Raw genomic sequence first — 24,995 nt, 5'->3', positions numbered from 1 at the left:
GGAAAAAATAAAAACCAAGGTACTTCATGAAAAGGTACAAGATCCTAATGATGAATGTAACTGTATTGTATACCTAAAATGTACCAATAAACTTCATGGAAAAAAAGAAAAACAACTATCAAGAATTTATGTATTAGTGTACATATATAAAAATACATACATAATGTAAATATATATATCATTTTAGATATTTTCATGAAAATACTTGACATTAATTCAAAGCCTTTACAAATTTCAACTATAAAAAGTTTTAAAAATTTCAACTATAAATGTCAGGATTGTATTTAATTACTATAATAAAAATTCTTAACGTTTCCATTAAACAAGGATTCTTTCTATCTTTTAATATTTTTAAATTTAAAAAATTGTTTTATTTTTATATTTTGGTACTGGGATCAAACTCGGGACTCTGTGCTTGCAAGGCAGGCAGTAGCACCACTGAGCTAAATCCCTGGCCCTACAAGAGGACTTTCTAAACCAAAAAACTACAGTCATGCTGTTTTTGAAGACTTGATCAGAACAGATTATTTTATTATATATTTTTCTCATTTATACTACCACCACCAATATACATATGATGACAATCAAAGGTAGACAGCTTAACGGAAATTTTATAAGTAGGTAGATAGAAGATGGTGTGGATGAACTTTTACACAGAAAATGCAAATATGCAGAAATAAAAGCTTATTTTAATAAAAATATTAATTTCTGTCTTTACTAAAAAAGTTTATTGGGCAACAAATTAATTCTGCTACTCCTAAGTAAACTCTGTTACTTCTGATATGAACTTTGTGAATGTGGGATTTAAGCCCTAACAGTTTAAGGAAAATGTAATTTTACCCTTATCCTGCTCCTCAGAATTATTTTAAGTTCTTTGAGGACAAAGGTTCAATCTAGAAGAGTCTATTTCACAATAATCTTGTTATGTGTATCTCCTGTGAGTCATAAATAATTATTATTCCTGCATTTTGGTGCTGGTGTTTAATACTGAAGCTTGTGGTCCAGCTGTGAACCCCAGCAGGCAGTAGGATTTCTACTTCAAAGTACTCATACAGGAGAAATGGAAAGAGTTATACACCAAAGTTTCTTATGTAACTATTCATGGTAGCTTTACTCATAATTAATTCAAGTCAAAATAACCTAAATATTAATTAAGAATGGGTAAGCAAATGTTGGTACATCCATATAATGGATTACTACTCACCAATAAAAAGGAAATAGTATAGATAGTGTAGAATCTCAAAACCATTAAACTATGTAGAAGTAGTCAGACTTAAAAATGTACACATTGTATGATTCTGTTTATATAAAATTAGAAAAGATACATCTAATTTACATCATTTGTTGCCTGGGGCCAGAAAGCTGGCAGAATTGGCTGGAAAAGAAGGTAAAGGAATTTTCTTGGGTGAAGGAAAGGGTCTATATCTTTACTGTAATGGTGGTTGTATGGTTAATAATTTAAGCCCAAACTCATTGAAATGTTTACTTAAAGTTAGTACATGTTTGTATATATCAATAAAGTTGATGTAAAAAATAAACTAGAAACTCAGTTTAGTTCTTTACCTTCTCTGAGTTACTTTGCAGCTTGCTCAGTGAAAATGCATGAGTGCCTTTGACTTGTTGGGTGGGGAAAACGTTGCAGAACCTACTCAGTAAAGTTCTCCAAATTTCATGATGAAAGAGAGCTAATATGAAGAGAAACCATTTTCACAAATACAATATAAGCTATTACATTCAAATAGAGACATTTGCTAATCAGCACAGTGTGCTGAGTGCAGGTAAGAGTTGGGAGTTCACTGAAGAGTAAGCTATTTGCCTGCAAACATCAGAAGACGGAAGGCCTCACCTGAGCATCCAGTGCCTTTCCATGCCTCCCACTGCATGCTTAACATATCATCACTGAATGTGTCAGTTGGAGACATGCTCTCTCTTCTGATGGGTGTTGAAGTCTAATGCAAGAGGTAGGCTTAGGTTTATGTCATTGTAATAGAGAGGTAGATGCTAGATGATGCCATGTTTAATATCGTGGGGATAGAAAGGAGGAACAATTCGCCCTAACTGGAATTTCTGGAAAGACTTTTTTTGCAGGGGATGATGTCCTTTGAAAATAAATACATAAATTTTACTGAGAAACATAAATTTTTGCTAAATAAGAAAAAAAGTAAAATGTGCCTGGCAGAAAAAGAAGCTTATGTAGGGTAAGAAAATTCATTCATTCTTCCGCAGAATGTTTACTGAACAGATATTGTGTACTAGGTACAGCTGTTGGTGCAGAGGACTCAATGTAACGAAGACAGAGAATAATCCCGGTTTCATTAGAGTTTATATTGTATAAGGAATTTACTAAGTAGACTTACAATGGCTCCCTGTGGAACCATGGAGAAGGTAATACAGAAGGGTCATCTGTGTGATGGCAAGTGGGAGGATCCAGTTGAGGGCCTGGAGCTCACTGCAGTCTGTGAGATTGTGTGTTGGAAAGCCAAGGGGTCTGCACTGGAAAGCTAAATAATCCATGCTGGAAGCCTGAAGGACCTGGGGGGTGAATGTCCAGGGCAATGGTGAAGACCAGAGCTCCTCTGAAGAAGCAAAGGGAACACCTGCTTCTTCTTTTTCTTTCATTTTGTCCAGGTTGTAAGCACACTCTTGGTGCCATCCATATCTGGGGTAAGTCTTCTCACCTCAGTTTGTGACCTATACAATCAGTCATCCACAGGCACAGCCAGAAATGTGCTCTACTAAATCTTGATGTTTCATAATCCTTTCAAGTTGACATAAAATTAGCCATCCCAGTGGTAAAGTTACATGTTAGAGAGTTGTTTCTTCATTAGTGGTAGCCCTAGGTGTGATATTTTTCTTAACCATACTGTATGTACTACATACAACTTTTATATGTTGGCTCTAACTGTACTAACTACATATGCTGACTCTGCTACCTCCATTCACCTGGCTATGGGTCGTATAAATAGGTAACAAAGACAGCTCTCTCATAATATAGACACTTATGGTTCTGTGGCCACCACTGGGGGTTAAGAGTCATAATTAATAATTATACACCTGGACATAATGATTTTGGAGTTTTTTCCACAAGTGGTTGATAATGCTGATAATCTGGGGAAAGCCAAGAAGGGGAAGAACTGAGGCAAGATTGCAGTCTAGTGAGCATCAGTATTTGAGAGCCAGGAGGAGTAGGAAGAGCTCATCAATGAGATAAAGAAGAGATGGTCTGAAAGGATAGAAAAGAATTAGGGGGAGTGAGGATATACAAGGTCCAGTAAGTGGTTTTTGGCACTAGAGACTGGTTTTATGGAATCTAATTTTTTTTTTTCACAGCTGAGGAAATTAACATCTTTTTTTTAAAAAAAATTGGTCTATGTTTGTAATACATAATAATTACATTCTCCAATGCTAGCATCATTGCCTCAGCTCCACCTCAGATCACCCGGTGTTAGGCTGTCAGAAGAACATGAGAACTATATCTCTGGCATATACAGTTCATGGTAGGATTCATGCTTAAGAAGGAACTAATGCTTGATGATCTGAGCTGGAGTTGAGGCAGTAATGCGAGCAAGTGATGGAAAAAGCAGCTGAAAATAGATGAATCTGTTTGCCAGCTCACCGTGCGAGCTGCACCTCCTTCTGTGCGGCTGCATTCCTAACAGGCCACTGACCAGTACCAGTCTGTGGCACCAGGGGCTGGGAATGCCTGCTTTGCAGGGTTCCAGAGTTTACCCTTTCTACTATCACAAAAGGATGGGCATTGTGTCAAATCCAATGGATACAGTACTTCTAATTCTATTAGATTTTCTGTTGTATGTGACATAGTTGCCACGGACTCCTTTTAAACTCTCATTGCACTTTGCTTCTGGGCTTAAAATATTTGATCATTCAATGCAAAAGGAGCACAAAAGTGTGGAGGCATTAGATGAGTGATATTATAAATACTTTTTAAATTTACTCACAGGATAAAAGCTCAGAGGTGTATCCTGCTCTGGTCTTTAGCCACCCACTTGTTATTCTGGGAATGGAAAAATGGCACTGTTATTGAGCATTGTTTCAAGTGATGCCTTTGGTGTTGCTTGCCTTGCAAGTATTTCAGGCATGCATCTGTTTTTAAGAAGGCTGAGTGTGAATATTTCAGCTTTTATTAATCTAAGGTGATGTGATGACTGCTGATCATATTTGTCAGTGGTAAAATTTTGATCAGTTTTGTTTTAGCAAGAGATCACTCAGACATTTGTGATCATCAATATGAAAAAGGAGTTTTTGCATCAGAAACAGTCGCTTGAACATTATTATTCAGCTGGATAATAGGTTTTGATTACTTAAATATGTCATTTTTTATAGAGCTTAACAGATATTCCATCTGCCTTTATAAATTATTTAATATTAAAGATCTTGCCTTATGGGTAGCTCTGCATGGGCAGAAGTACGGGTAGGCAAAATCTGCTCCTAAATATTGTTTTCCATACAAGCATCTTTGAAGACATCCATTGCTTCATCCACAATTCAATGATCTTTGTTCACAATGGCTGTGACTTTCCTCGTTTTACTTAAACTTTAGCTGTTAGTTCAGTCAGACTATGATGGATAAATACCTCCTTCTAGAACCCCTGGTCCCTTTAGGTCCAGTGAGTCACTGCTGCCCCGAGCCACCCTTGACAAAGATAATTTTCCTTCCCTGCTACACTGCAGAATGGAAAATTATGGCATTGTCTAAAGTGTTATCTGCCTGAATTTGCTTGACTATCACTGTTTTCTTAGGATTTGACTTTTCTGGTTCAACCTACTTCACAAACTTCTCAGGATTTCACCCCCTACCTTGGATTTGGTCTTGCAGCACGGACAAGCCCCACCCCCTTGGGGAGACAGTAAAGTTTGTGTTTGCATCACATTTCCTTTGCTTCTACTTCTATCAACACCAGAACAACACTGTTTTCCACAATGGCCTTGAGGATCCAGGGAAAGCTGTATGCTTCTTCTTGGTATTTTATCCTCAGTGCTTTGCCAGGTTATGACTTTTTCTATTCCTTTGCCTCATCACTTAGGCTTTTGAATTCAAAAGCCAAGTAGTGATTACTTTTTTCTCTTTTTTCTGCTGTCACAGCCCTTCCTCGAAACAATTAGAGCAAACAGCCTTGCTGACTTGAGCGGAGACTTAGCCAAAGAATGGTAAGAGACCACTTGGGGTGTGTGGGTGGGGATCATGCTGGCTAATATTTTAACATTATTATTCTATCACTCAATTAAATGTCAACTTTTTATTTAAAAATAAGAATTATAAGTAGCCAAGTCATGTAATTTCCATTTCAGGGCTTCATGCTCTACTATGCAGGCATTAACAGAAAGGTTAGTAAGAATATGAAGGGAATATTAAGGTAGTAAAGTAGCAGAATAGACACTAGAGAACCTTTAATTCTTGGATTTTCTGTAATTCCTTTATTGAGAAATTCTATGTGTTGAGAAGTATTGGAATATTTGCAGTAGTAATCAAATCTAACTCTTACCCAACCTCCTGGAGAAATGACAAAGGGATGTATAAAGCAAATAAGGTCCCACATTTGATGAATTTTATTTGAAACTTGTTTTGGACCTCTCCTTTTTTCCAAAGCTCCAAAACCTCAACATATGTATACACAGACGTATACGTCATGCGTGCTCTGATATACCTGCAGCATATAGCACAGGTGCACACAGGCTAGCGAGTCAACAAATTACTCATTTGAATTAGTAGATTACTCCTTTACAGGACAAAAGCAATTCTGTACTCAACAGTAATCTGTTTTCAACGATATCTGGATTTGGAGGTTCAAGGAATGAGGAAAAATGGAAGAAAAAGACAGGGAAAAGAGGAGATTTGTGTCCGTGTGGACCCAGTGCTATTCTGTAGGGTTTATCCTTCTACCTCATTCTCTGAATATGATAACTAGACTGTGCTATATTTGGATAATTCAGGAAACTAAGCTGTACATAATTTGGAGAGTTGGAGAGAACACAGACAGCTAAAGGATGATAAAAAACTGGAGAATGAGGTAAAGTTGACAGTGATGGAGAATTGGAGAATGAAGGAGGTTTGTTTGTTTTTGAGAAGAGGACACTCTTCACAGAGAAGACATAGATAGGCTCTGTGGCACCACTGGGAGACACCCATCCCTACACATCCAATAAACATGAGGTATAAACATGAGCCTCCAAGACTGAAGATGTTGACCCTAGGAAGCCACGTGGGAAGACTGAACTTTAGAGTAAATTAGAAACCATCATGCTTTTCACTAAGATTTTAATACTGAATGCTACGGTTTAGAGCAAGAATGACCCTCAATACTTTCATGTGCACGTATGAGGTTTCTGGAAGATGACTGGAACATGGGGGCATTGTAGTTGACTTGGTCTTAGGAGGTGGGGCCTAGTTAGAGGCAGGTCCTTGGGAGAATGACCTGGAAGGGCGTCCTCCCTTCCCAGCTTCTGCCTTCTCTCTCTGCTTCTTGACAGCATGATGTGAGCAGCTGTTATCTCCCCAGACCTTTCTACCATGCTGTTTCAGCCTTTGAGTCATCTCACAATAGACCGAAAATGTGAGTCAAAATAAGCCTCTCTTATTTATTTCGCTTAGGAGTATATCTTCAATATGTATCCATTTTCCTATGAATGAATCTATTTTCTCATTCTTTATGGCTGAGTAATGTTCCATATTTTAGAATAATCTGCAATAATACATAAGATCTTAATAAGATTACTGACATTTAGAAATGGGAAGAAAGGAGCTAAAGGTGTAGGGAAGGTGGGATGGGTAGGGGAAGGGTAATAAGGGAAAAGAAAAAAATGTGAGATAATGAAAATATGAAAATAAAGTGTAGATGGGGAGGGGAGGAGGGGGTGAAGGGAGGGCAGGGGTAAGGGGAAAAATGAGAATCAAGACTTGTCATGTAGAGGTACAAGATCCCAACAATGAATGTAACTGTACTGTATCCCTAAAATGTACCAATAAACTCAATTAAAGCTGAAAAAAAAATAAGCCTCTCTTCTTTTTTAAGTTTTAGGTGTCCGTATTTTGTCTTCCACTTATCCTAGTGATGAGAAAATGACTAAGACACTGAAGGATTGTTTTCATTATTATATGATAGTATGTTTGTTTTTTTTGGTACTGGGGATTGAATTTATGCACTTGCACTTGCAAGGCAGGCAGTGGAACCACTGAACCAAATCCCTGGCCCAGTATGTTGCTTTGCAGGCAGATAAATCTTCTTCAGTATCCGTGTTCTATCCTTGACCAGATGCTCTTTGAGGGTAGTGGTTGTACTATTTATGTCTTAGAATTCTTTGTACATTTCCTACGTTGTTGGCTCACATAAAGCACTTAAAGAATATGAGTTAATAATTCTTTCTACTGAAGCGTATGTGTTCTTCTGTTACTTCTAATATTTTGCTTTCTCTCTGATTATATGTAAGTTTACTGCAGGCTGGGATGAGGTTTTTTACTTATTTTCACCTTACTTAGTAGAGTGGTGGACAGAGCTTGATATATAATCATTGATGCACAGAGTGATTGACTAGAGATTTTCTTAAGGTTCTCATTCTGGAAATGAAAGATTTAAAAGTGAATGCTACTCAGCCATAAAGAATGAGAAACTAGAGATCTTTATAGCTAAGTGGATGCACATTGAGGCCATACTCAAGTGAAATTAATAAGACACACGTGTAAATGCTGAATAGTTTCTCTAGTGTGAAAAATTAAAAGTTAAATAAGGATCGAAATGTATTATTGATATTGTATAATAGGAGGAAAAGATCTAAAAGAGTAGAGACAGTGGGAGGGGTAGGGGAAAGGTAAAAAGGGAAAAGAATATGAGAAAAGGAAAAACTGGAAACAAAGTCTTTGTAAACAGGGAAGGGTGGTGGGGGTGAAGGGAGGGCTGGGGAACGGGGTTAAAAATAAGAACCAAGATAAGTCTTGTAGAGGTACAAGATCCCAATGATGAATGTAACTGTACTGTATACCTAAATTGTACCAATAAATTTAATAAAGATAAAAAAGGCTAAACAAAACAAAGCATGCTCCCCAGTAATAGTAAAGCTGCTCTAGGTGCCTTTGTGTTTCTGACAATGTCACTAATGCAAGGCACTTACATTCATTAAGATTTTTTTAGCTGTTAATGACGCAATCCGTATTCAAATATGCCTTCACAGAATGAATGAATAAATGAAAAGTTCAATGGAATTAAATTTATTTAATTACATAATTGACAAGTTCACGAGCACAGTCCTGTTGCTTGTGCCTTCTTGCCTGTTCCCTCCCTTTCTCGGTATTGCCTTTAGTGAATAGGTTTTTTTTCTCGTGTGGCCCTACAGGCTCAGGTTTACTACTTCCCACTCTCAAAAAGTCCTAGTGTTGAACTTTGATCACTGTTACATATTTGAATGAATTATTCTGGCTGAGAGTTTGCAGTCTTTGCATTATCCAGACCTGGACTACATGTGTGTCCTAGAACCAGGTGGAAATACACTCAACGAAACAGACTGACACTGAGGGAGGGATCTTTTCTCAGGATGAAATAGGGGTGATGTTTCCAAAAAAAAGGAGAATGAATTGCTGAAGGCAAAAACTATGGAGATCTACCAGAGATCTTGTTAGTGTTCCCAAATGCAGTCCATGTTTAAAGAAATTAGTCTACTAAAAATATTTCCTTATATCATTATTCTCTTTGCTTTCTGCTTACTAAAGAAATGATGTTGTGTCACAACACTGAGCCAACAAGTCAACCAACCAACTATTCAACCAACCAACCAACTAATCAGACAGCAAAAACCTTCACGTACTGGACACAGTGGCCCAGGCCTGTGATCCTAGGAATTCAGGAGGATGAAGTAGGAGGATTCCAAACTTGAGACCAGCCTGAAAAACTTGGGGAGATACTGTCTCAAAATGAAAAAATAAAAATGGCTAAGTGATACAGCATCCCTAGGTTTGATAACCAGTACTACCAAAATAAACAACAAAACAACCGAACAACAACAAAAACCTGGATGCTTAGGTTGCATCTGTGATTTCTTGTGGGTCCTGGAAACTTCAACACTGTTTCTACTTTTCCTATTGCTTTAGAAGCCGCAGCTGAAAACAGCCATTAATGTTTGTTTTAATACAGTGATTTTCAGCCCCAATTTTGCATCAGAATTATCAGGAGTTATTGGGAAGTAATGATGTTCAATTACCATGCTCACAGGTCCTTATTTAGTAGACTTGAAGAGGAAATCAGGCAATGGAGTTTTTTGTTGCTGTTGTTTTTGTTTTTCTAATACTCCGATGAGTCTAAAGTGCAGCCAAGGTTGGAGACCTTTGTGTGACTTTTTCTTTTTGCTGTGACTTTGGGGACTGTAAGTCAGGACTCCTTAACAGTGAACACAGTGCTCTGGTAGCTCGTGCCTACATCCAAAGACAACTGCACTGTTGACTCCGGGTGTACTTTTCCCTCTGCCCATCACACCTCTGAAAAATCAGCAGTCACAGTTCCAGTGCTGATAGAGAAGTTTGCAGAAAGGTTGTCATCAAAGATGTGTTCTTGTTGCCTGTGTGCTAATTTTCTTTTTCACATTTATAAACAGTGACTGGTTTACATTTTTGGCAGGATTGTACTTCTGAGTTAATATGTATTGTGAATGCCAGTTAAGCAAAGTTTTCCCAAGAACTTTAGCATTGTTTGTGGTTTAGAGGTCATTCATAATGGCTTAAAGAGTTTAGTTGGAGTTTTGATCTTGCAGTTTTTGTTTTTCTTGCAAATGCTATTATTTTTCTTAATTTATTAAATGTGTTTCTCCAAGAAGGTACAGGCTGTACTAGAAACAATTCTGCCATCTGATTTAATCTGTATGTGTCTACATTTTAAAGAAATGTAGGAAGAGGTGAACAATAAAGCAGAATCCATCGATGCTGTATGGAAAAGAGATCAGTAAGTTGACATAGGGCAGAATCCACAGGGAATTGAGAGCGCCATAGAATAAATGTAATACCTAATGCTATATCACCAAAACATATTTCCACTGTGGTGTGATGAGAACATTTGGTACAGTTATAACTCCAAGTAAAAGCGTGCTCAGAGGATAAAGGAAAAATTGGATTTTAAATGCTTTGTTTCATTATCTCCATAAATCATCAAAATATGGTGGAAATTTCATACTCTGTATACAAACAATATATATCAGATTGTCTTCCCCTCAGCTGCATCTAAAATATCTGATTTTAGGCTCGGAAAATCACAATAACAAACAGAGCAAATAAGGCTTATGGGGAAGTAAAATTGGTAAAATTCAGGAGCAATCCTTTGTTTTCCCTTCAAAGAGACCACTGAGCTATTTTATAGATTGTGAGAGGATTACAGGAAATTAAAGTTATGGAGTAAATAAAGCCATATTTGAATTTTCTCCATCTCACAGTTCAAACTCTACAATCAAGCCCAGTTGAATGTCTAATTGAGTCTATAAAGCTTGAACTAGTGAAAGGGAAATTTAGCTTTCAGAATTGATGTATAATTTGAAGTCACTCTTAAATTTCCTAATTGTTTCTGGTTTTGATTTTATTCCTATTTGGCCAGGGTTATTACAAGATTTACATGGTACTAAGGAGATACAGTATGGTCTCTAAAATGATTTATGAAATTAAAATAGAACAAAGTTAGAATGAGGTATTAAATGTTAGAATGGCAAGTGTTCTAGTGATATAATAAAACAATTTGTCAACCAATAATAATTCTTTCCTGATGTAAAGAGTACAGTGGTACCTTGATTCATAAACTTGATTCTTTCCACATTTATGATTGCAAACTTAGATGAGATCTGAATCAAATTCAATGGTTAAAGTCGATATTGACCTTATGGGGAAATTTGATTTGGTTCTTGACCAGTTTGGTTTGTAACCGGAATTGTGGAGAGAATTGAGTTTATGTACTGAGGTACAACTGTATTTAATATTTAGCTATGCTATAAACAATAATATAGCTATGGAAATTAGCAAAGTCTGAAGGCATAATGAAAAAGGGAACAAGTATGAATATTAATTAAATCTCAGCACTGACTCAAAAGTACAGTCCTCTGCTTATTTGAGATACTAATTGAAGATGAACCATCCACTAAAAAACATGTCAGAGTTCCAGTTGCTCCATATACTCATCAACATTTGGTATTGTTATCTTTAAATTTTTGACATTTTAGTAGAAATATAGTGGCATCTCATCATGCTTTTAATTTGCATTTCTCTAATGACTAATGATATGGAGATTTTATTCATGTACTTTCTTGCCGTGTTTATCTTCTTTGAGGAAATATGTATTCAAATCTTTGGCCTATGTTTTTATTGGGTGCTTGAATTCTTATCATTGAGTTGCAAAAGTTATTTATGTATTCAAATGCAAGTCCTTTCACACACACAAATATACACACGCACACATACACACTCAACACACACACACACACACATACACACACACACAGAGTAAATATTTTCTTCCTGTCTGCTGCTTGCCTGTTTATTTCCTTAGCAGTAACAATTTCTTTACAACAATTTCTTTAAACTTTGATGAGATCCTATATTTAAAATTTCTTCTTTAATAGTTTGTACTTTTTCATTCCCTCTGAGAATTTTCTGCCAATTCTAATGTTGGAATGATTTTTCTTCTGGACGCTTTATGGTTAAAATAACTTTGAAAAACTATATCAATTTTTTAAAAAAAGATGTTAAACATGTAGTTACCATACAATAAAGGAATCCCTCTAGTGATATTTATCTAATAGGTCAATAGAAAGATTTGAATATAAATGTCCACACATCTTTATTCATAATACTCTTAAGTGGATATACCTGAAATGACTGTCAACAGATGAATGGATAAAAATGTGGGGTAAATATTCAATGTGGGATACACATGTACAACAAGAAAAGGAACCAAAGTAATACCTCAGTTCATGAATGCTTCTGTTCATGTACAATTCAGTTTGCAAACAGAAGTGTTTGGCAAAATTTTGCTTCTATTTGCAAACTCTGGATTGGATGACAAACATCACAGTGTCCATCTCCCCCAGAAATGTAGAACAAATTAAATTTGTGAACCAAGGCACCACTGTTCTGATCTATGCTACAACATGGATTTACCACAAAACATTGTGCTGAGAGAAAGGAGTTGATTCAGAATAGTACAAAGTGTATGATTCAAGTTGTAACTACTTCTAGAACAGGAAAAATGAAAAATCTATGTGATAAATAGAAAATATGTAGTTACTTCTTTTAGAAGTGTGGGAAGATTTGACTGGGGAGGGGGCATAAAGAAACCTTTTAGAGTGATGGACATGTTTTGTATTGCGATTGTGTTGTGTTTATATGGGCTTGTATGCTTATCAGAATTCATCAAACTGTACACACTTTAATGTACTTTAAGATATGTATCATCAGAAAAGTTTCATTAGAAGATATTAAAAATAATTCATGCTAGCCAATAATGACATTTATATTGGCTATCAATACTGGTTTTAAAAATGTGATTATTCGTAGAATTTCCAGCTTTTAACCTTCACTTCAGGAAATTACCTTATGTTTAAAAATAAGACATTTTCTATAATGGAAATTTGGAACATACAGAAAAGTTAAAAGAGTAAAAAAAATTACTCCTTATTTCAGTAGTCAAGCTTCTTTCTCTCTGCTTTGTATTTTTCTTTTTGCAACTAGGAGCATATGCTTCTATAACATTGTAGTTTATTTTCTTCATTTAACATTATATTATAATGATTTTCCAAATAATTCCATAATTTTTATAAATATAATTTTAACTGAAAGATATTCAGAGAAATATACACCATAAATTATTGAAAATGATCTCCCACTTTAGGCTTTCTTTCTGGTTGGCTTTTGCATTTTCCCTCTTTCTAAGGCTGTGATGATTAGCACACTGTGTCCCCATTGAGGATGACTTAGGATAGATTCCCAAACACCTTGATCATAGGGTAATGCATTCAACACTATTATTTGTAATAAAAATATTAAAATCCTTTCCCTTTTTCCTTAGGTTTCCATCCTAGGAAAACTTCTATTTTTATTTTACAACAAATTATTATTTTCTAAGGCAGTGTTAAAGAGAAAGAGGATTTTCACGTACTCTTTTGAATGTACTGAGTTGCCTGAATTAGCCTCATCTATCTGTCAAAGTGCCCAGAAACCATGATGATAGGAGCTGTGGAAATAGATATCTAGCATATGGGAACCTGCTTATAATTTCTTGCTCACAGCATTTATCCCACATACAGCATTTATCTTTAAAAGAGCAAGACTAATGAACCCGTATGTATTGTTTTCTACTTATAGCATATCCTCATTTGAAGTACATCCCATAAAAAAATAAAGCTCTTCTGATGAATAAGGAATTACAGTGTTTTATAGTGAGTAGTGCCAGAATGCCTTGCTGTATTTCTTGCTTGTGCCACTGATCATACTGACCTCTCCATTTTTTAAAATCAGAGAGACAACGTCTGGAAAGCTTTGATCAGCTCCATGTTAGTTTTCTGACACTATGACAAAAATAACTGAGGGAAATAAACTCAAAGAAGAAAAGGTTTATTTTGACTCATGGTTTCAGAGGTTTCAGTCCATGGTCAGCTGGTTCCATCATTTGGGCCTGATGTGAGGCAGACATTATGGTGGAAGGGCACAGGAGAGGAAAGCTGATTATTCCTTGGCAGTCAGGAAGGAGGGAAAGAAGGAGGGAGGGAGGGAGATGAGAGAGAGAGAGAGAGAGAGAGAACAAGATCTAGTTTCCAAGGTCACACCCCCATGACTCACTGTCTTTAACTAGGCCCCACCTCCTAAATTTCTATCACCCCTACTAATGCCATCAAATTTTGAATCCATCAATGGAATAATCCTCTGATTCGGTTAGAGCCTTGCGATCCAATCGCCTTCAAAGGCGAATCACTCCAAAAACAGCAGTACCTAGGAATAATTTCTTCATTCCTCATAATTCTGCTCGCCCTCTTACCCTTCATGCTTTGAACTCTCATCCTGGCACTTCTGTCTTAGGCTTCACTCTCCCCATCTTTTCAAATATTTACCTTTATCCTGGTAAATAAATCACCTTGAGCCCCATAGTTTTCAATAAATGCCCACTTTACCCCTTTTGACTAAAATCTGGCTGCTGTCCTCTGTAGATCTTGCTAGTAAGCGCCCCCCGTCGTGTCTCTGTCTATCTCTTGTGTCTGTTTCTGTCTGTCTCTGTCCCCCACCCCCTTCTGCTGGGCATTGAACTCAAGGTTTTTCCCATGCTGGGCAAGTGTTCTACCACTGAAATGCATTCCCAGTCCTAGAAGCCATTCTTTGTGAAGATATTTTCCCATTTTTTTCTTTGGCACAGTTTGCCCTCAGGACTGAGAGAAGACATAATCTTCTTCCTTTGTATTCTGCTGTTTTTAGACCAAAATATTCCCTCTTTCTCCTATCCTGTTTCTTTGAGAATCAGTCCTAGAAAAACCATCTTCCTGTGACCATTACAGATCTGTTTCCAGCCAGGTTTTTGCTTTCATTAAATTTTATCCTCAGTATCTTTATTTCCTTCTACACTCTTGTCATCATTTGGAAGAACTCAGCTTTTCATCTTTTCATTTCTCTTTGCAGTGACCTTCTTTTTTCTATCCATTCCAAAGTCTCAAGTACATATTTTCTTCTCTTATCCCTCAGCTTCCCACTTCATGGCATTCATTATGTACTCACTGTACTTCAACTCATTCCTCCTTTCTTTTATTTTTCTTTTGTGATAGTGGAAATTGATCCCAAGACCTTCACACTGAGCTATGTCCTTAGCCCCATTTTTTATTTTGAGACAGGATTTCATTAAGTTGTCCAGTCAGAGCCAGAAATCACACCCTCCTGCTTCAGCCTCACAGAGTGCTGGGATTACAGGCATGGGCCACAATGCTTGGCTATGACCCTTTCTTTCTAGCTTAAATTTTATCGTCAATTATTATAGACTATCCATTTCAAATATTCTCAGTGTTTTTGTCCTCTCTTCCTCTGCTGTATAAGTTTTATAAAATTGCACTGTTGGCCAGGACTTTTCTTGCTGTTTCCTCATCTGCACTTGATGAAGGGTGGCATAGTTGAAGAAAAGAATCAAAAGGCAAGAATTCAAATGGCTTCTCAACCCCATCCCACAGTTCTCTCAGTGAGTCTGTTGTGTACAAGAAAGCTATTGATTTTTGAGTGCTGACTTTGTATCCTGCTTCTCTACTGAATCTGTCGAAAGTTTAGCAGTCTTTTAGCAGAGTTTTTGGATCTTCTATGTAGAGTGTCATATCATCAGCAAAGAGTGACAGTTTAACTTCTTCCTTTCCTATCTCTATTCCTTTTTTTTTCTTTCTCTTGTCTAATTGCTGTTTCTAAAACTATATTGAAAAGTACTGGTGACAGCGGACATCCTTGTCTTGTTCCTAATTTTAGCATGAAGGTTTTTAGTTTTTGACTACTTAGAATTATATTGGCTGTTGGTTTTTCATAGATAGCCTTCATCAGGTTGAGATGAAGACCATCTATTCCAATTTTCTCTAATTTCTTCCAATTTTATCAAGAGTGGGTGTTGGAATTTGTCGAATGCCTTTTCTGCATCTATTGAGATGAACTTATGGCTTTTGTCCTTAATTCTCTTAATATAGTGTATTACATTTATTGATTTATGTTTGTTGAAACACCCTTGCATCCTTGGGATAAATCCGACTTGATCAGGATGTATAATCCTGATGATCTTCTATATTCTGTTTGCCAGTATATTATTGATGATTTTTGCATCTATGTTCATAAAGAGATTGGCCTTTAGCTCTCTTTTGGTTGGGTCTTTCCCTGGTCTTGGAATCAAAGTAATGCTTGCTTCCAGGAATGAATTTGGAAGTATTGCTTCCCTTTCAATTTCATGGAAGAGTTTAAAGAGTAGTGGTGATAGTTCTTCTCTAAATGTCATATAGAATTCAGCAGTGAAGCCATCAAGACCTGCGATTTTCTTTGTTGGTAATGTATTAATTACATTTTCAGTTTCACTGAATGTAATTGGGGTGTTTAGACTTTCTATATCTTCTTTGTTCAACTTTGGAAGTTCATATGCATCTAGGAATCTTCCCATTTCTTCTGTATTTTCCATTTTATTACAGTATAGGTTTTTAAAGTAGGTATTGATGATCCTCTGGATTTCTGGTGGATCTGTTGTGATTTCACCTTTTTCATTCATAACTACATAAATTAGAACATTTTCTTTCCTTTTTTGATAAGGTTGGCTAAGGGTTTATTGATTTTATTTATTCTTTTGAAAAACCAACTCTTTGATTCATTGATTTTTTGCATCATTGTCTTAGTCTCCATTGCATTAATTTCTGCTCTGATCTTTGTAATTTCCTCCCTTGTATGAGCTTTTGGTTTGTCTTACTCTTCTCTTTCTAGGAGCTTAAAGTTAAGCATTAGGTTGTTTATTTAAGCTCACTCTGTTTTCCTAGTATGGACATTTACTGCTATGAATTTCCCTTGTAGAACTGCTTTCATTGTGTCCAATAGTTTCATGTATGTTGTATTGGCATTATCATTTAATTGTAGAAACTGTCTAATTTCTTCTTTAATTTCCTCTGTGACTCAATGGTTGGTCAGCAGGGTGTTATTTAATTTCCATGTGTTTGTGAAGTTCTTGCAGTTTCTTAGGCTATTGATCTCCAGTTTAATATGGTTAAATAATATATAGGGGATAATTTCCATTCCTTTGCATTTACTGAAGCATGTTCTATGAGCTAGCATGTGGTCTATTTTGGAGAATGACCCATGTGCAGCTGAAAAAAATGTATATTCTGATTTTCTGGGGTGGCACACTCTATAGACATCTACTAAGTCTGTTCTAGGACTTAGTTCAGTTTTGTTGTTTTGTTGTTTTTTTTGTCTAGATGATCTGTCTGTGCCAGTGGGTACTGAGGTACCCCATTACAATTGTATTAGTGCTTATTTTGTTTTTCATAGCCATTAATATTCTTTGTATAGTTGGGGGCATTAGTATTTGGTGCATATATACTTATGATTGTCATTTCTTCCTCTTGTATTGTTCCCTTTACAAATTGTCTCTTTTAATTAGTTTTTGTTTGAAATCTATTCTGTCTACAAATAAGACAGCTATCCCTGCTTTTCTCTGGGCTCCTGTTGCAAGGAGAACTGTTTTCTATCATTTTACTCTCAGTCTATGAATTTCTTTGTGCATTAAGTGGGTTTCTTGTATACAACATATTGTTGGATTTTGCTTCTCAATTCATTCTGCCAGACTATTTCTTTTGATTGGTGAATCGAGGCCATTAACATTGATGAGTATAACTGCTATGTATTGACTTTTCATTGTCATGTTATTTTCCTCTTGTTGGTTCTTTAATTGTTTTATTTTTCTCTCTTTCCCATTAATTTCTTGCCTTGCCTGGTACATTTTGCTCTGTTGGCCCTTATGGAGTTGTGGTTTTCATTTTATTTTTCCAAGATATTGCTTAGAAGTGTTTGGAGTGCTGGTTTGGTGTCCATGAAATTTCTCAGATGTTTTTTGTCATGGAAGTATCTTATTTCCTCATCAATTTTGAAGGATATTTTTCCAGGATACATCAGTCTAGGTTAGAGCTTTTTTTTTTTTTTTCTTGAAATACCTCATTCCAGGCTCTCCTTGACTTGAGGGTTTGTATTGAAAAGTCTGCTGTGATTCTGATGGGCTTTCCTTTGCATGTGATCTCTAACTGCTTGTAGTATTTGGTTATTCTGCAGCCTGTAGTATTAGGTTTCTGGAAGCTTGATTATTATATGTCTAGGTGCAGATTTGTTTTGATCATTGCTAGTTGGAGTCCTATATGCCTCAATTATCTGTATGTCAACTTCTCCTCTGTTTGGAAAATTTTCTGTCGTTAATTCTGTGAACAGTTTTTTTTTTATTTCATTTGTACTTTCTCCTGCTACTTCATGGATTCCTATCAGTCTTACATTATTCTTCTTTGCATCATCTAAGAGTTGTTGGATCAATTTCTCATGACCCCTTATTGTTTTTAGGAGATCTCTCTTTTCATGGTCACTGCCAGCCTAACCTCTATATGTGAAATTTTATCTTCACATTCATTCATCCTGCTGCAAATGCTTTCTATCGAGTTTTTTGTTTGTTTTTTGTTTTTGGAACTGGGAATCGAACTCAGGACTTTGCACTTGCAAAGCTGGCAACAGAACCACTGAGCTAAATCCCTGGCCCACCTATAGAGTTTTTAATCTCTTGAATATCTGTTTGAATTTGCTTCATGGATTTCATTTCTTTCCTATGCTGGGCATTCATGGTTTCCAACATGGTCCTGAGCTCATCTATTTTTACTTATCTGTTTCTGCTCTAGAGTCTCTAATCATGTCTTTTATTTTTTTCACCATCTCTGTGGTAGCTGGGAAATTATTTCTGTTTTGAATTTTTCTAGAGCCTCATTTATCTGTTTTGTTACTTCCTGTGCTATTGGTTCAGTGTATCCAGATGGTTAATTGTATGACTTTTCCACCTCATTTCCCCCTGAGTTTACCTTTGGTGTGGTGGAAGTCTGTGTTTGTGTCTTGTTTAAATGCCTTCTCATATCTATTTTTGTCATTGGTACTGTCCTTGATTTAATTCCTGGGTCAATCTTCCAGATACAGCTGGTCTTTAGGTTTTGAGTCTCTAATATCTCTGAGTCAAACTCATTTTCATTATACCAGAGAGGAAAACTGATTAGATCAATCACAACACCTTAGCTCAATTGATACAGTCAGCAACACAATAGCACCAAGCCTAGCTTAGAAAATGACAGTTTGTGGTAGTTATTAATGTATCACCTTTAACTCTGCAAATTAAATCAAAATTGAGGACCAGCCCAAACTATGTTTATAGTGAATAAACTCTTCAATATAGCAACTTCACCCTTCAGGATGGGGATTTAGGAGGAGTTGGGGAGGGAGGGATAGATAGATAGGATAAAGAAAGGTTAGAAGTGAGGTCCAAGGACACAGGAAGATCACACAAATTCTTTGGAGCTGCTGAAGAGAAGAGAAGAGGACAGAACAAAATATACCTAAGAACAGAACAAACTAACAACAATAGGGGGGCTAGAGACTGTAATCACTTTCTTTCTTTTTCTTTTTTTTTTGCTTGCTTTTTAAAAAAATGTAATCACTTTCTTTTAAAACTAATGACAATTGAGAGAAGGAAAAACAGAAGAAAGGGAAAAGAAATAAAACAAATTCAAATTAGGATAGGAACAGAATCAAAAAGGGAGAGTAATAGAGATCAAGGTGGGAGAAAGAGAGAGTGAGAAAGAAGAAAAGAACATAAGAAAAAGATTAAAAAGGAAAAAATGAGAAAAGAAAAATATAAAAATGTTTTAAATGATTAAAGTGAAAGATATTATTTTGAAGGAAAGAGAGAGTGAGAAAGAAGAAAAGAACATAAGAAAAAGATTAAAAAGGAAAAAAATGAGAAAAGAAAAATATAAAAATGTTTTAAATGATTAAAGTGAAAGATATTATTTTGAAGATAAAAAATACAAATAGAAATAGTGGGCCTTCTTCAGGGTATGCCTCTGTTGATACAATAGACAGTGTAGGCAGGAGTGTGCAGGTCTAAGCTAATTAGTCTCAGGCAAGCCAGCAACTGATTCCCGAGGTTCAGGTAGATTTCTGCCTGCAAGGCCCAAGTTGAGATCTCTGTCTTCCTGCTAGGTTGAACTCTGCAAGCTTCTACTGCAGGTTCCAGCTGTCTTTCCCCTGAAGTTAGACCAAGTTCTGACGTAAGGTGCTGGTTCCTCTGACTTACCAACTATGGTGGTGTGGTGTACCTTTACCACAGACTTTTTTCACTTTTCCAGTGGCCTTCAGTTTTCATCTAGGAGCCTTAGATAGGCCCTATTCTCTTGTTCTGGGGATGGGGGATGAACACCATCATATTGGTGCCCACGTGGCTGGGCTCCTCTGTGGTGCTGGGTTGAAAGGGCATGCCTACTGGAGTGTTGCCTGGCAGCTGGGTTACTCTGTGGCACCAGGTCCCGCAATTCTGTGAGTTTTAAAATTAGCACCATTTAAACATTTCTTCTATTTTATTTTCTTTCCCCCTCATTTCAGTTGATAGTCTAGTGTCATGATGGAGAGAAATTATATTGTTATTTTCTTTATCACTATAACTTGAGATCCAAACCTGTCTGCACCAGTACCTCTCCCCTTCCTTCTCATTAGTAAAATGAAGGGCATATTCCTTCTTCACATGTTGGTATTGCCATACAAACTTCAGATATCATCTTCTCTTACTTTATTAAAGTCTGCCGAACTGCTCATTCTCTTTTCCAGGCATCAACAGTCTTTAACTTCCTAGATGTTCTTTCCCATAGTCCAAAGATACTGTTTTATCTCCCACCTCCACACCTCCTGGACTATGTGCTCTGCCTGCCACTGCTCCACTGCCCCAGCCTTTTTCATAGCCTGGCTTCCCAAGAGTGACCAACAGAGGCTACTTCCACATTTCCACTGAATTCATTCTTCAAGAATTTATCACACGGCTTCTGCCCCTGCTACTTCACAAAAACTGTTTTTGTTAGAACTCTCAACTTCCTCATAATATTTCAAATATTAAGTTTCTGTCCTCTTTGCTGACCACCAAACAGCAGCCAGCAGGATATCCAGTAAAAGAGAACTGCAATTCTCTAAAATTGGCCAATGTGAAGAATCTTTAAATGGGAAAGAGATGTTTGTGCCTGTAGATTTTTCTCTCTATTCTAAGATGCACATTTCTTTGAAAAACCTCTCAGTATCAGAGGGCAGCAGAATGGCTTCTGCTTTTTTCTCTTTCAGTCCTAGTTCAAGCATGGATGGACGTCACAGCCCTTTAAATTCAGGTGCAGATATAAGACTTTTTTTTAGATCTATCAGCACAGTGTAAACATGTATGCAAACTTAGCTAAAGGCCAAGAAATAATAGAAGCAAATAAAACTGATAAAGAATCTAGCGAGGTAATATTTTGATCTACAGGCATGGCTCATTTGCCACCAGCATAAAGTTTCCAAGGTGCTAATTTGTAACGAATGGTCTTTGATCCCACTCTTACTCATCTTTTTGGCAGAAACCCCAAAGACAAGTTTTTTTGTTTTTGTTTTTGTTTTTTGGTACCAGGGATGGAACTCTAGACCTTGAGATTGTGAAGTAAGCTGCAGAACCACTGAAATAAATTCTGGGTTGGACAATGTCTTCTTTAATTCATAGGAATGAACAATATGCCCTTTCACAAACTTTCATTGTTACATGTGACTAGGATATATATGAAAATAACTTATTAAGTTATTAAGTATTAGATAACCCAACTTGGTTGGGTTATTTATTTGATATGGCTTAATGTCAACTGCAAGTTGGCATTCATAAACCAAAATGACTAAATAATTAGATTTTATTGAGGGCTTCATTCTACCAATGCTAACCACACATTTGGTAATTTGTAAAACTGTGTGATAATACACACAACCACATAAATATAACAGTATTATTAAGTGTACATGGAAGGAAGAGAGTTCTTGGCTTGCCTCAGAGGGGAGCAGTTGCTGGGAAACCATTGGTCTCAGTTTTGTCTCTATCCAGGAGAAATCATTTTACTAGCATCTATTAGAGAGGAAGTCTTTCTCAAAACTAGGTATAAAGAAGATGGTCCTCAAAATAAAAGTTTGAGCTTGACATTTTGATGTTGGAATGAAAGGGAACTCCTGTATATGTGTGTGTGTGTGTGTGTGTGTGTATGTGTGTATCTCCTGACTTGAAAACTAATGTACTTGCATTGACAGGCTCTGCAGTATTACAGGGAGCTGCCTCCTCCATTTGAGGTATTTGGTAAACAAGGCAGGGATTCACTCCTTTGTTGTGGTGGTTCTCAGTCTTTGGATTTCTGGGGCAAGTAAAATGTAAGAATTGGAATAACACACAATGATTAACTTCTTATTTTATCAAATAGGGATACAACCGACTTTTAGATGAGAGGACTATTTATGATGATGAGTGATGACCTAGTCCCAGAACAATAGCTATAATTCCTATATACATTTATTATATGAAAATCTTACTCCATTTTCTTTCTTTTCCATTTTGTCACCCTGTGTGCCAATGAAAACTCCATCAGGGCTTTGCTCTGGCACATAGGAAGCAATACTCCATCATATCAAACTATACATTCCTCTTTTTGTCTACTGCCTTGTTTCCCTATTTTCCCCATCCTTCATAGAGTCCATTTGTTTGTCTTTCACAAATCACAGTAAAAAGAGACATATGATTTGTCTCTGAAACCAGGATGATGGTAGATATGATAGTATTTTAGAGATTTCCTGGACACTGTAAGGCTCAGGGAAGAGAATGTAGGATAAATGCCCAGATATTTACTACAAGTAAAGATAGCTGCTGCACTAGCTATTGGAGATTTGTAAGGGAGCTTGAAGGATTTCTAATGGAGCTTTCCAACTTCCTAGAATTGCTTTTTGGGGATCTTTGAAAAATAGAAAGGAGTATCCTAGACAGCCTAGCCTATTCCTATATCCTAAAAACTGGAAAGGGATTCTCAAAGCATTCCAGTATCTCTCCACTTCTTCCACTGTACATTGAAATATAGCAGCCTCAGCACATGGGGTGTGCAGCAGTCTGTGCTGCAGTGGGTAGGGGGTTCTCCTTGGTGTCCACCCCACTGATGGGGCTGGCTGTCTTTCCTATGAGACCCATGGAGCTGTGCCTGTCTCAGGTGTGGAGCCAACCTCTGTCACACAATTTGTCAGATGAAGAGCTGGCAGAAGATTTCTCTGGAGAAAGAGCTGGTCCTTTCCATGGCAGAAAGGCAAAGAAGCAAGGTCTCAGATAAGCAGTGACTCAGCAAAGGAGCAAAAGCAATGGATTGTGGCTTCTCAGTGAGTGTGAATCAGGCAGCCACTGTGTTCGTGGGTCAAAGTGTGAACATTCCTGGTGTTAGATCAACTTCTTTCCTAGACCAGGGAATTTAGCTTCGAGGTACAAGATAAGTTGGAGCTGCTAGTCAGACAGATCCTTTGGCATGTTTCATTCATCATATTTTCTATATTGGTCAGACTTGTTGAGGCTTTCCATAAAACTAATTTCCACTGGGTTCTTCCCAGTCAGGTTCAGTGAGGATGTACTAAAAAAACCCTAATGGGGCTGGGGATTTGGCTCAGTGGTTCTGGCGCCTGCCTCACAAGCACAAGGACCCGAATTCGATCCCCAGTACCAAAAAAAAAACAACCCCAAACCAAAAACAAACAAACACCAAACCCTAAATATAGGTCTTCATCCAAGAGCAGCTTTTAAGAGTCTGTTGAGATTCACACTGTTAATGGACAAACAAATAAATAAAAAAAGATCAAAATAAAAAGGGAAAAAGCAAGTGAGGCTCTGGAAATGACAGCTAATTTGTGGAGCAGGCATCCTGTTTCTGCCCTATGGTGCCATGTGATCTGATGGGGCTGTGAACTGTGGTTTTGGCTTTGCATTGCTGAGGTGTTAACTGCATTGTGCTGAGGTGTACTGAAACTTCAGGGGCATCAGTGACATATGTGTTTCGTCACCAGTCTGCCCACTCTTGCATTTATCAGAGATCAAAAGCAGTATATGTGTGTGTGTGTGTGTGTGTGTGTTATATGCTTTGTGAAATACATACAAACTTAATGAAAGCTTGAATCATAAAGAGGAAAAATTTCCCTTAAATTACACTACTCTAGGACAACATACAGCGACTGGCAGAATTTTTTGTTCTTCATTAGGCCTTTTATTAACCCACTGCCAGAGCTCTGTATCTAACCACTCCCAGTGTTTCAGTGATCATATTATCAGTAATAGCATATTTCCTCTGGGAGATATGAATACAGTCTATTGCAGGTGGAAGGCTGGGAGGAGGCGGCATAGACTAGAGTGTTCACATTTCTATCTGTACTCTGCCTTCAGACTCTCCACACTAAACTTGCAGATGTTGCTGACTAGAGACTTTGATGGTTCCTTAACGTCGTTACTATGTATAACAGTGGTGACTCTATTTGCTCAGAAATTTTGATATACCTTAAACATCCTACTCTGTGAAAAGCAGAGTGTGTCCACACTTTTAGGGGTTCAGATTCCTGAGTTTTAAGACATTTGTCTTTACCAACAAAAGCAAAATCTAGATAGTGGACATAGACCGGTTTGAAAGAGAACCATAACAGGTAGATGGTTGGTTCCTTCCTGTCTGGCTGAAGAACTCAGATGAAAGGAAATATGGGACTCCAATTGCTATTATTATCGTCACTGTTCTTCCATTTAGAGAAAAAGAAATGGTCCCAATTACAGGGCTAACAAAATGACTGTGAAATCTTTTGGTCTCTTTCCTTATCTTTAGTCAGAGCCACATATGAAAAATATTTGATTCAGAAGACATTGTTGAACAGTGCTGACAAACCCATGGCATGCATGTTATTTGTTTTCCTTTTAAGACAAAAGACGTTAATATAGGAGTTGTTTTTCTCTGAAGTGAAACCTCAGGTTTAATTGTAGTGTTGGCACTTTGAAATAAATAAGTGGGTTTTAGGTTGCAGTTTGGCCACTTGTCTCTAAAAGGTTTACCATCACTACTACAGAATCTACACAGAATATAGATTCTGGGGGGAGGAAGTTTCGTAAAATTTCTTCCCATAACATTTAAGCCCCTAATAACATGGTTTTATCTCAGCAGAAACATTTACGGGGAGAGTGTACTTGAACAAGTCCCTCAATCTTTTGGAACCTCATTTGTCAAATGGTAATTCTAATAATGACCTGGAGAGCATATTTATTAAAATACTAAATATCAAACCAAACAACCCACTTTAAAGAGTTTTTCATCCTGTGAAGTACTATACAACAAATAAGTTCCTATAATATTAAATGAAATCCCTATTCAGGCAGCACCTCTCACAAATAAATACAAGCAAC

At 36.9% G+C, this 24,995-nt stretch overlaps 1 long non-coding RNA gene across 1 annotated transcript in view; it reads left to right on the top strand.

The window, feature by feature from the left end:
• LOC104854313 overlaps window positions 1-24,995 on the top strand; it is a 136,401-nt gene that overhangs the window by 45,429 nt on the left and 65,977 nt on the right. The window contains exons 3-4 of the long non-coding RNA XR_778051.1: window positions 5,105-5,169; window positions 6,490-6,572. This is a non-coding gene — a long non-coding RNA (uncharacterized LOC104854313). The remainder of the gene's footprint in view (window positions 1-5,104; window positions 5,170-6,489; window positions 6,573-24,995) is intronic.

Source organism: Fukomys damarensis, unplaced genomic scaffold (assembly GCF_012274545.1).
Source record: "Fukomys damarensis isolate Sample0158 unplaced genomic scaffold, DMR_v1.0_HiC HiC_scaffold_28, whole genome shotgun sequence".
Taxonomy (NCBI): Eukaryota; Metazoa; Chordata; class Mammalia; order Rodentia; family Bathyergidae; genus Fukomys; species Fukomys damarensis.
Note: the sequence above shows the minus strand (reverse complement) of the source record. Positions and strands in the feature narration are given on the sequence as shown.